The sequence below is a fragment of the Octopus bimaculoides genome, chromosome 4 (assembly GCF_001194135.2).
Source record: "Octopus bimaculoides isolate UCB-OBI-ISO-001 chromosome 4, ASM119413v2, whole genome shotgun sequence".
NCBI classification, from domain to species: Eukaryota; Metazoa; Mollusca; class Cephalopoda; order Octopoda; family Octopodidae; genus Octopus; species Octopus bimaculoides.
The window spans coordinates 86,622,237-86,631,195 of record NC_068984.1 but is presented as its reverse complement, the minus strand read 5'-3'; the positions used below and the strand labels follow the sequence as shown (position 1 = coordinate 86,631,195).

General features: G+C 37.5%; 1 protein-coding gene across 2 annotated transcripts in view; it reads right to left on the bottom strand.

Moving 5' to 3' along the window:
• LOC106870227 (rac GTPase-activating protein 1) overlaps positions 1–2,133 on the bottom strand; it is a 43,897-nt gene extending 41,764 nt beyond the window's left edge. The window contains exon 1 of one of the 2 annotated variants that reach the window (XM_014916243.2): positions 2,030–2,133. The gene's annotated coding sequence lies outside the window, so the exon portion shown is untranslated. The remainder of the gene's footprint in view (positions 1–2,029) is intronic. The other variant, XM_052967192.1, reaches the window with a different exon arrangement.
• Positions 2,134–8,959: the final 6,826 nt, after the last annotated feature.

Below are 8,959 nucleotides of genomic sequence, written 5' to 3'. Positions count from 1 at the left end.
CAAATGAATACGTGTTTAGGGTTAGGATCGACCACTCACGACTAGCTAGCGCGGACGCGCGACTGCGCGTTTGGGTCCGCGCTGCTTTAGTAGTACCTTATATTTGATGATATTTTTTCATTAAAAGATATCCATTTCCCTGTAAGTTTTGAGGAAAAAATCGGATCGTGTGAATTTTCCGAGTGTCCTCTCCCCACCCCCAGGTTTATTTGCGCAAATTTTGGTTTTCAGATTAGTTAACATTTTTTTAAAATATCTATTACACTTGTTTTTTGTTTTTGTTTTGGTAGCCGATTCAAACCAAAGTTACCGCCATCCAAACAACGGCTGCAGTTTGACATTTGTAAAGGAAACAAATGAGCTATACTGGTAATCTTTCGTTTTGACTCGCCGCTATATTTGTACTTAGCGATGCATACTTATTTCTTTATTGCCCTGTATGTTTAGCCCACAGGGAGCTAAACATACAGGGGACATACAAGGATAGACAAAGAGATTAAGTCGGTTACAGATAAAATATTTACAAGTGGAAAAAGTTATTTTGTGTAATGCCACATACATTACACTTTTTGGATTCTCTCCAACTACTTCAACACAGAGGCAAAGGTGTGGCTCTGTGGTTAAGAAGCTTGCTTCCCAACCACATAAATCCTAGTTCATCCCACTGTGTGGCACCTTAAGCGAGTGTAACTGGTACTTTATTTAATCGATCTGGAAAGGATGAAAGGCAAAGTCGACCTCGGCGGAATTTGAACTCAGAATGTAACGGCAGACGAAATACCGTTCGGCATTTCGCCCGATTCTGCCAGCTTGTTTATCCAAATAGATTTTAAAATTTAATTCGATCATATTTCCAATACTTCAAAAACAGCTAATAGGAATTCCCCACCTGTTAACATAAAAGACAGTTAACACCTCCACTCCAGCTTTAATTCAATTAAGTCGAAATTATAAAAATACTTCCGTAAGAAATGATATTAGTGAATATCTACAAATATACAACAAAACAAAGCAAGGTCATAAAGATTTACCGGGAATAATGTTACTATTTTTGTTACGTAAAATTATTTTTTAAAAAACGGTTAGAAATCACTAAAAAAAGTTCTCTGTAATCACCTATACAATTAGAACCGGATTAAGATTTTTTAGGGCCTGTGGCTATAACGTCAGAATTTCAGCAAAACAATAAAACAGGTTGCAATAACAGATTGTAAAAAAGAAAAAAAAGGAATAAACGGATGTAAGGGTTTAAAACTATTTCGTACAATTCTAAGGTTTAAGTGGATAATCTTGACCTATTAATGTAACCGAAAATTATCGTCCAGTATATCTCCGTTTGAGAGGGATTCGAGGCACAGAAGATATTTTGAACGACTGCTCAAAGAATAAATTAAAAGTTTAAAAGTTATCAAATTCAAAGCTAAAAGTGCATTTAGTATAATAAACAAATTAAATAATTACAATAGCAGTTCATAGATTTAATAATTGCAATAGCAGTTCATAAATTTAATAGTTTTGTCAAACAGATGTGAAATAAATGTTTTCACTTGAAACTAAAAAATTTAACTGGTTGGTCACACTTGGCAGGATAGGAAAAAACATATAATCATGTATAGGTCAAATAAATACTTTTGAAATACACAATGGTAATTACAGTTCTCCGTTTAACAATAACTTCCCCCGAAATCATATAACTTCGTTTTATAGTTTAGAAATAATAGAACAATGATCAAATTGAATGCAAAACTTTTTTCCATATTATATTTGTAGGATAGAATATCTTAAATATTCCATATGGAAACGATAAAACAAAATAATATATATATTATTATAGGTTTGTTTAAACCTAAGTTGATAAATGTTATTTTGCCTTAGGTTTAAACAAACCGTTAAAACAAACCTAAAGTGGGCGCTAGAATTTAGAAAATTTAATCAAGCTGTAAAAATAAAACATCAAATTTTAAGTATTCATATATTAAGGACAACTAAATATGTACATCAACTTTATCATCCATAAATTGTAACTCACAGCGTTTTTCTTTCTGTTTTTCTAGACATAAATAAGTCGTTTCATCAAACAGCTCGACATTTGTAAATCCCGCATTTAAACGATGTGACGTCACCTGACCAGTATATTGCTAGCGACACCTAGCGACACAGCCAAGTCTTAACAAGCGAGCTCTAATTGGTTCCTGTCAGAAAATTTGTTTGTATATATTCAGGACACTTGCACTGTTATCATGACGCTCAACAAACTTTGTGCATTTGTGGGAATACATATAAAGGGTACCATTATACACTACGGATATTTTTCGACCTGGTAATTATATATATATATATACATATCTATGTTTTTATTAATATTTAGGGTCAAACTCCAGTGTTTGACCCCAGCAAAAAAAAAAAAAATGCAATAGGTGTAAAACAACATGTAGTAAACGAATATGAAAAAAATGCGCGTGAGCGAACGAGGAGCGGGGAAGAGGACTCGGAAAATTCACACCGGAAATGTTCCAAGACCTCTCACCACTTCTCCGTTCGGTGGCGAAATTTTTTCTTCATATTCGTTTACTACACATTATTTTACACCTAGTACCTTATTTGTTTCTCAATTTTTGTGACGGGGTGCAAACTCAGATAATTCACACGACCCAGTAACGCCACTTCGACACCCGGTAACAAATGCGCGCTGGTGAACGGGAGTCTGAGAGGAGGCATGACAATTCCCTGGTATCACCGTTCTTCCAGTCCTTCTAAACCTGTTTCTTTTCTCTAATAGCCCTGTCAACAACATTATTCCACCACCACGTTATTTTGGGTCGAGAGGGGACTTTGCGGCACTGTCATGGTATTAGCTGTCAGAAGTGAAAGTAGAACTGACGAGGAACGTTACTGATGGTTTGAGTTGATTCTTTGGCTACTGACAGCTAATACCACGACAGTGCCGACTTTGCACCATCCACACTTTTGGTCAGTGGCCTTCAGCAGGTTGTCTCGTAGAAACCTCCAGTTGTCTTCTACATCGTGTGAAGCTATATCCCCTTCTATTTCGTCAAAGGCTTCGAGTAATATGTCTCTAAATCTCTGTCCATTCGCAGGATCTTTAAGCTTCCAGACCCTTCTCCTCCATGCTGGTCGTTTTCTTGGAAGGACTGGAAGAACGGTGGTAGCAGGGAATTGTATCAGACTGACAGAAAGGAAGCTAGGAGACAGGTTTATCTAGCCAGAGGGGAAGCAGATAAGAAAAAATTTGCCAATGTTCTGCGCAGTGAGGACAAAATACTTGAGGTATTTCGTGTTGCAAGACAGTGTGTGAGAGAGAATCGTGATGTCGTAGGAGAGAAATGTGTCCGCATGGATGATGGTTCACTTGCACTAAACAAGGCTGCAAAGAGAGAAGTTTGGAGACGCCACTATGAAAGATTGCTCAATAAAGAAAATGAATAGGAGAAAGAGGAGTCTGCAGAATGTCAACCCAACAGAGGGACCAGCTATTCGAGTTGACAGTACCTTGGTAGATAAAGCAATTAAGAGTATGAAGACAGGGAAGTCCCCCAGCCCATCAGGAATCACTGCAGAGATGCTCAAAATATCTGGCAGTGTCAACTATAGCCTAGTCACCCCGTATAGTTAACCAGGTGATACACAAAGGAGTCATACCCAATGACTGGTGTAGCAGCACCATAATCAACTGCTACTAAGGTAAACGTGACGCTTTAGATACAAATAATTACAGAGGTATCAAGTTGTTGGATCAGGTAATGAAAGTAACAGAGAGGGTCATAGCCCAACTAATTAGGGAGAAAGTCAGTCTAGATGAGATGCAGTTTGGGTTTGTGCCAAGGAAAAGCACCACTGATGCTATATTTCTGGTAAAACAGCTGCAGGAGAAATACCTAGCCAAAGATAAACCTCTATACCTGACTTTCGTTGACATGGAGAAAGCCTTTGACAGGGTCCCCCGATACCTTATCTGGTGGTGAATGAGGAAACTAGGGATAGATGAATGGTTAGTGAGAGCTGTGCGAGCCATGTACAGGGATGCTGTCAGTAAGGTGAGGGTTGGCAACGAGTAGTGAAGAATTCCGGGTAGAGGTAGGGGTCCACCAAGGTTCAGTCCTCAGCCCCCTCCTATTTATCATAGTCCTCCAGGCAATAACAGAGGAATCCAAGACAGGATGCCCCTGGAAGCTCCTCTATGCTGGTGACCTTGTTCTAATTGCTGAGTCACTATCAGAACTAGAGGAGAAGTTTCAGGTGTGGAAGCAAGGATTAGAATCAAAGGGCCTTACACTCAACCTAGCTAAAACCAAAGTCCTAATAAGTAGGAAGTAGACAAACCACAAACTCCTTCAGGTAGATGGCCCTGCTTGATCTGTAGAAAAGGCATAGATAAAAACTCCATAAGATGTACCCAGTGTAAGCTATGGACACATAAGAAGTGCAGCGATATCAAAGTAAGGCTAACTAGCGAGATAGTTTTTGTATGTGGCAGATGCTCAGGAGCAATAAACACTGAAAATGTGCAGAGAATAACTTCTACCACATTCCAGGGAGAAAAACTAGAAGTAGTTGGTAGCTTCCATTACCTAGGTGACGAAATCAGTAGCGGGGGAGGGTGCGCTGAAAGTGTAGCTGTTAGAATAGGAATAGCCTGGGCAAAGTTCAGAGAGATCTTATCTCTGCTGGTGACAAAGGGTCTCTCGCTCAGAGTAAAAGGCAGATTGTATGATGCATGTGTATGAACAGCCATGCTATATGGCAGTGAAACATGGGCCGTGACTGCTGAGGACATGTGTAGGCTTTCAAGGAATGAAGCCAGTATTCTCCGCTGGATGTGTAATGTCAGTGTGCATACTTGACAGAGTGTAAGTACTTTGAGAGAAAAGTTGGACCTAAGAAGCATCAGTTGTGGTGTGCAAGAGAGACGATTGTGTTGGTATGGTCATGTGGCGAGAATGGATGAGGATAGCTGTGTGAAAAAGTGCCACACCCTAGCAGTTGAGGGAACCTGTGGAAGAGGTAGACCCAGGAAGACCTGGGATGACGTGGTGAAGCACAACCTCCGAACATTAGGCCTCACTGAGGCAATGACTTGTGACCTTGACCTTTGGAAATATGCAGTGCGTGAGAAGACTCGGCAAACCAAGTGAGACCATAACCCATAGCCTATGCCAGGGGTGTAACCAGCCCACTTGTGCATACCTTTCTTTCAATGGACACTAAACTCAGTCTCATTGCTTTGAAGGTATGATGTTATGGAGAAAAAGGTTAGAGGTTTAAAAATCGAAAAAACTGGTTATCTTCAGCTAATAGTGAGACAAATTTTCTGCATTTAGCAGAGCAGTATCAACTTTAAAGTTGTACCCTGTAAAATTTATAGTTTCGCATCTGACCTGTTCATTGTAGGTTTCTAAATAAACAGAAATCCCTAATAAAATCAACATGTATCATCTTACAGTTTCTTTTGTCTCTTCATTGATTGTATTGTTTTTATCATTTAAAAAAATTTGTTGTATTAATATATTTGTCTGCATATGTTTACTTTATGCATATTTCAGTATTATGTATACCTGTCATGTATTTGTGTACATCATTAATGTGTGTGTACGTGTGAGTGAAAAGTGGGTATCTGTCTCCAAAACTCCAAAGTTGAGTAACGTTTTCATGCTTGGATTTGTAAACTCCGATAAGAATAACACTGGTCAACAAAGAAATACCTGTATCTTATAAGTTATAATCTTATACCTGTATCTTATAAGTTTTTGCATGCAGAATTCAAAAATAATGTCAAATTATCTGTATCACCAACAGTTTCTCTATTCCACGATATCTCTCTCAGTTCCTGTAACATGGGCTAAATTTCAGTTAAGCTGTTGAAAGACGAAGCTAATGGTTTAAGAAATACTCTTAATTTAAATTTTTATGAATAAAATTAACCTAGTGAAATCATAAATCCAGCTGAGTCAATGAGTCCCAAAAATGTATGAAATGAAAAATATGTAAAAATACTAACACACAGAAAAAGTACAGAAAAATACTAACACAGAGAAGCACAGAAAAAATATGTAATATGCTAACACACAGAAAAATTAAAACAAAACACGTGGGTGAAAAGAATCTTGTGGTGTGAAGAATCAAGTGTGAAAAATTAACATAGACAACAGTGAACCACTGTCTGTTGATTGGCTAAAATTACCCAAATTTCCTAACTTTAATTCCAAATAACATCAGATTCTTTAATTTACGAGATAAAGTAACTGGTTGATCGTAATCAAAATTCAAATTTGCATCGATACACCAAAATTGAAAGCAGCCTGAGCAAAATTAAGGGGGACTCATTTTACGAATGAGAAAGACTAGATCCCATGGGGAAAGGCTATCCTATACTTTACAACATAGTTTCACTTTCATGCAACACACTAATTTTGATGCCATGCGTCTATCAGAGCCTATTTTATCATTTATATATATATATATATATATATATATATATATATATAAATGATAAAATATATATAAATGATAAAATATATATATATATATATTTTACATCTGTCAAGTGACTTCTTTGCTTTCACTTTTTGTCTATTTTATTACACACCATTGTAAATTAGGTGTATAAAGAAAAGAGTAAATGGGTATACAAGCACATGTGCACACACAAACATACACACATGGGCACTCCCTATGAGAAAGTAAAAGCTAGCAGCTTGGTTGAGAAAAATGGAACTAAAAAAATTTACGGCCCTGATAGAAAATTTGTACAATGGGGTATCCATATACGAATGGTTGTCTGTACGAAAAAATTGAATAATAAACTTTTTTTCCTAAAGAAATTTAAACTCACTTAATGAACTGAAATTTGAGCAATAAACAACTAGCAGACTATGAACACACATAAGTAGCTGGGAGCCCATTTGCTTAGCAAGTTGAAGTTTGAGCAACCAACCATGAGCAGACAACATGCTGGGAGAGTGTATACAAACAGTAGACTAAATGAACAAATTGAGTAGTATGGGGATCTTATGGAGAATATTGTATTCAGCCAGTGAGCTGAAATATGAACAACGAACCATGAGTAGACTATGCATGCATATGAAGTGGCCCAAAGAGCATGTACAGTTGGGTTGTTAACATCCATTATATGCACATCAAGTGGAGGCACAATGGCCCAGTGGTTAGGGCAGCGGACTCACGGTCATAGGATCACGGTTTCGATTCCCAGACCCGGCGTTGTGAGTGTTTATTGAGCGAAAACACCTAAAGCTCCACGAGGCTCCGGCAGGGAATGGTGGCGAACCCTGCTGTACTCTTTCACCACAACTTTCTCTCACTCTTACTTCCTGTTTCTGTTATGCCTGTAATTCAAAGGGTCAGCCTTGTCACACTGTGTCATGCTGAATATCCCCGAGAACTATGTTAAGGGTACACATGTCTGTGGAGTGCTCAGCCACTTGCACGTTAATTTGACGAGCAGGCTGTTCCGTTGATCGGATCAACTGGAACCCTCGACGTCGTAAGCGATGGAGTGCCAACAACATATGCATATCATGTAGTTTCATATTTTATATAGAAATGGGAATTTCTCACATTTTTGCAAAAAACATAACCATGGATCAGTAGAAGCAAGCCAAAGAGAAACACACACACACATTATCATTTTACATCCACATTCCACTTTCTATGCTGGCACGGGTTGGTGGACATATGTTTGTGTATGTATATATCTATGTAGACCATGCCCCAACAAGGTCGGAATTCTTGAGCTGAAACTAATTAAAGTTATGCTAAAAAGTGGTGCATGGTACCAGAATTTTTTACTCAAGTCACATGTAGCAAACTACACCAAATCATTGCTAGAGTATCAGCATAAGTGAAGTCAAGACCAGCCAGTTTGTACTGGCATAGAGTTGTATCAATTGTAATAATGAAGTCAAACCAAATAGTGATATTTTGAAATCATTTAATATGTGTTTCACGTTTTGAAATGCTTTACCTGAGGAAAGTTTATGTAATGGATACACTTATTTTATATTATGCAAACCTGAAACATACATATTAAATGATTTCAAAATATCACTATTTGGTTTGACTTTATTATTACAACTATATATGTGTCACATAAACTATATATGGTGTCACATAAACACACCCATGCTGGTGCTGTGTGAAAGCACCCAGTACACTCTGTAAAGTGGTTGGCATTAGGAAGGGCATCCAGTCATAGAAACCATGCAAAACCTTTAGGTTGAATCTGGGTGTGGCTCAGAATGGACTACTCCTATTCATATGTATTTCAATTACTCATCTAACAAATAATTTTGTTAATGAACAGGACTCTAGAATGGACTATGTTTGTATATAGAGACCCTGTTGCCCAATAAAACTGTTTCACTTTCATGAAAATGCAACTGATATTGAAAACTTAAGAATTGTTAAGAAATAATTGTTGATACTTGGTAAAAATAAAGCACCAGCATTAATAGTATTAGAAGACTGGAAAGTAAAAAGAAAGAAAAAACTATGAAATCAACTTTGGTATACAACACAAGTGCTTTCATGCTCACAACTATACATACCACGTACTGTAAAGTACTAAAGTAAGAACCTTGTACCATATCATAGCCTTGGGTTAAACAATACTTCCAAAGCAAAATTTGGCACATGGAAACTGTGCAAAAGCCTGTCATATATGTGTGTGTGTTTGTGCTTTTATACTGCTATAGGGAAGTGGGTTATACATCATTAGATGTACACCTGCTTTCCTATATTAAATTAGAAACAAACGGAACGCAGAACTCCAAACTATCAACTCAACAATATTTATTCATGGTGGAAAATATACAGCTTTAATCTTGGTTGTTGAGACGCCTTCTGTGTGTGAGAACATGGTTGCTTGTGTACGTTGGTATGTTGATGTGAGCTGTCTGGCGTGAGTTCGAAAGATGGAGAGAAA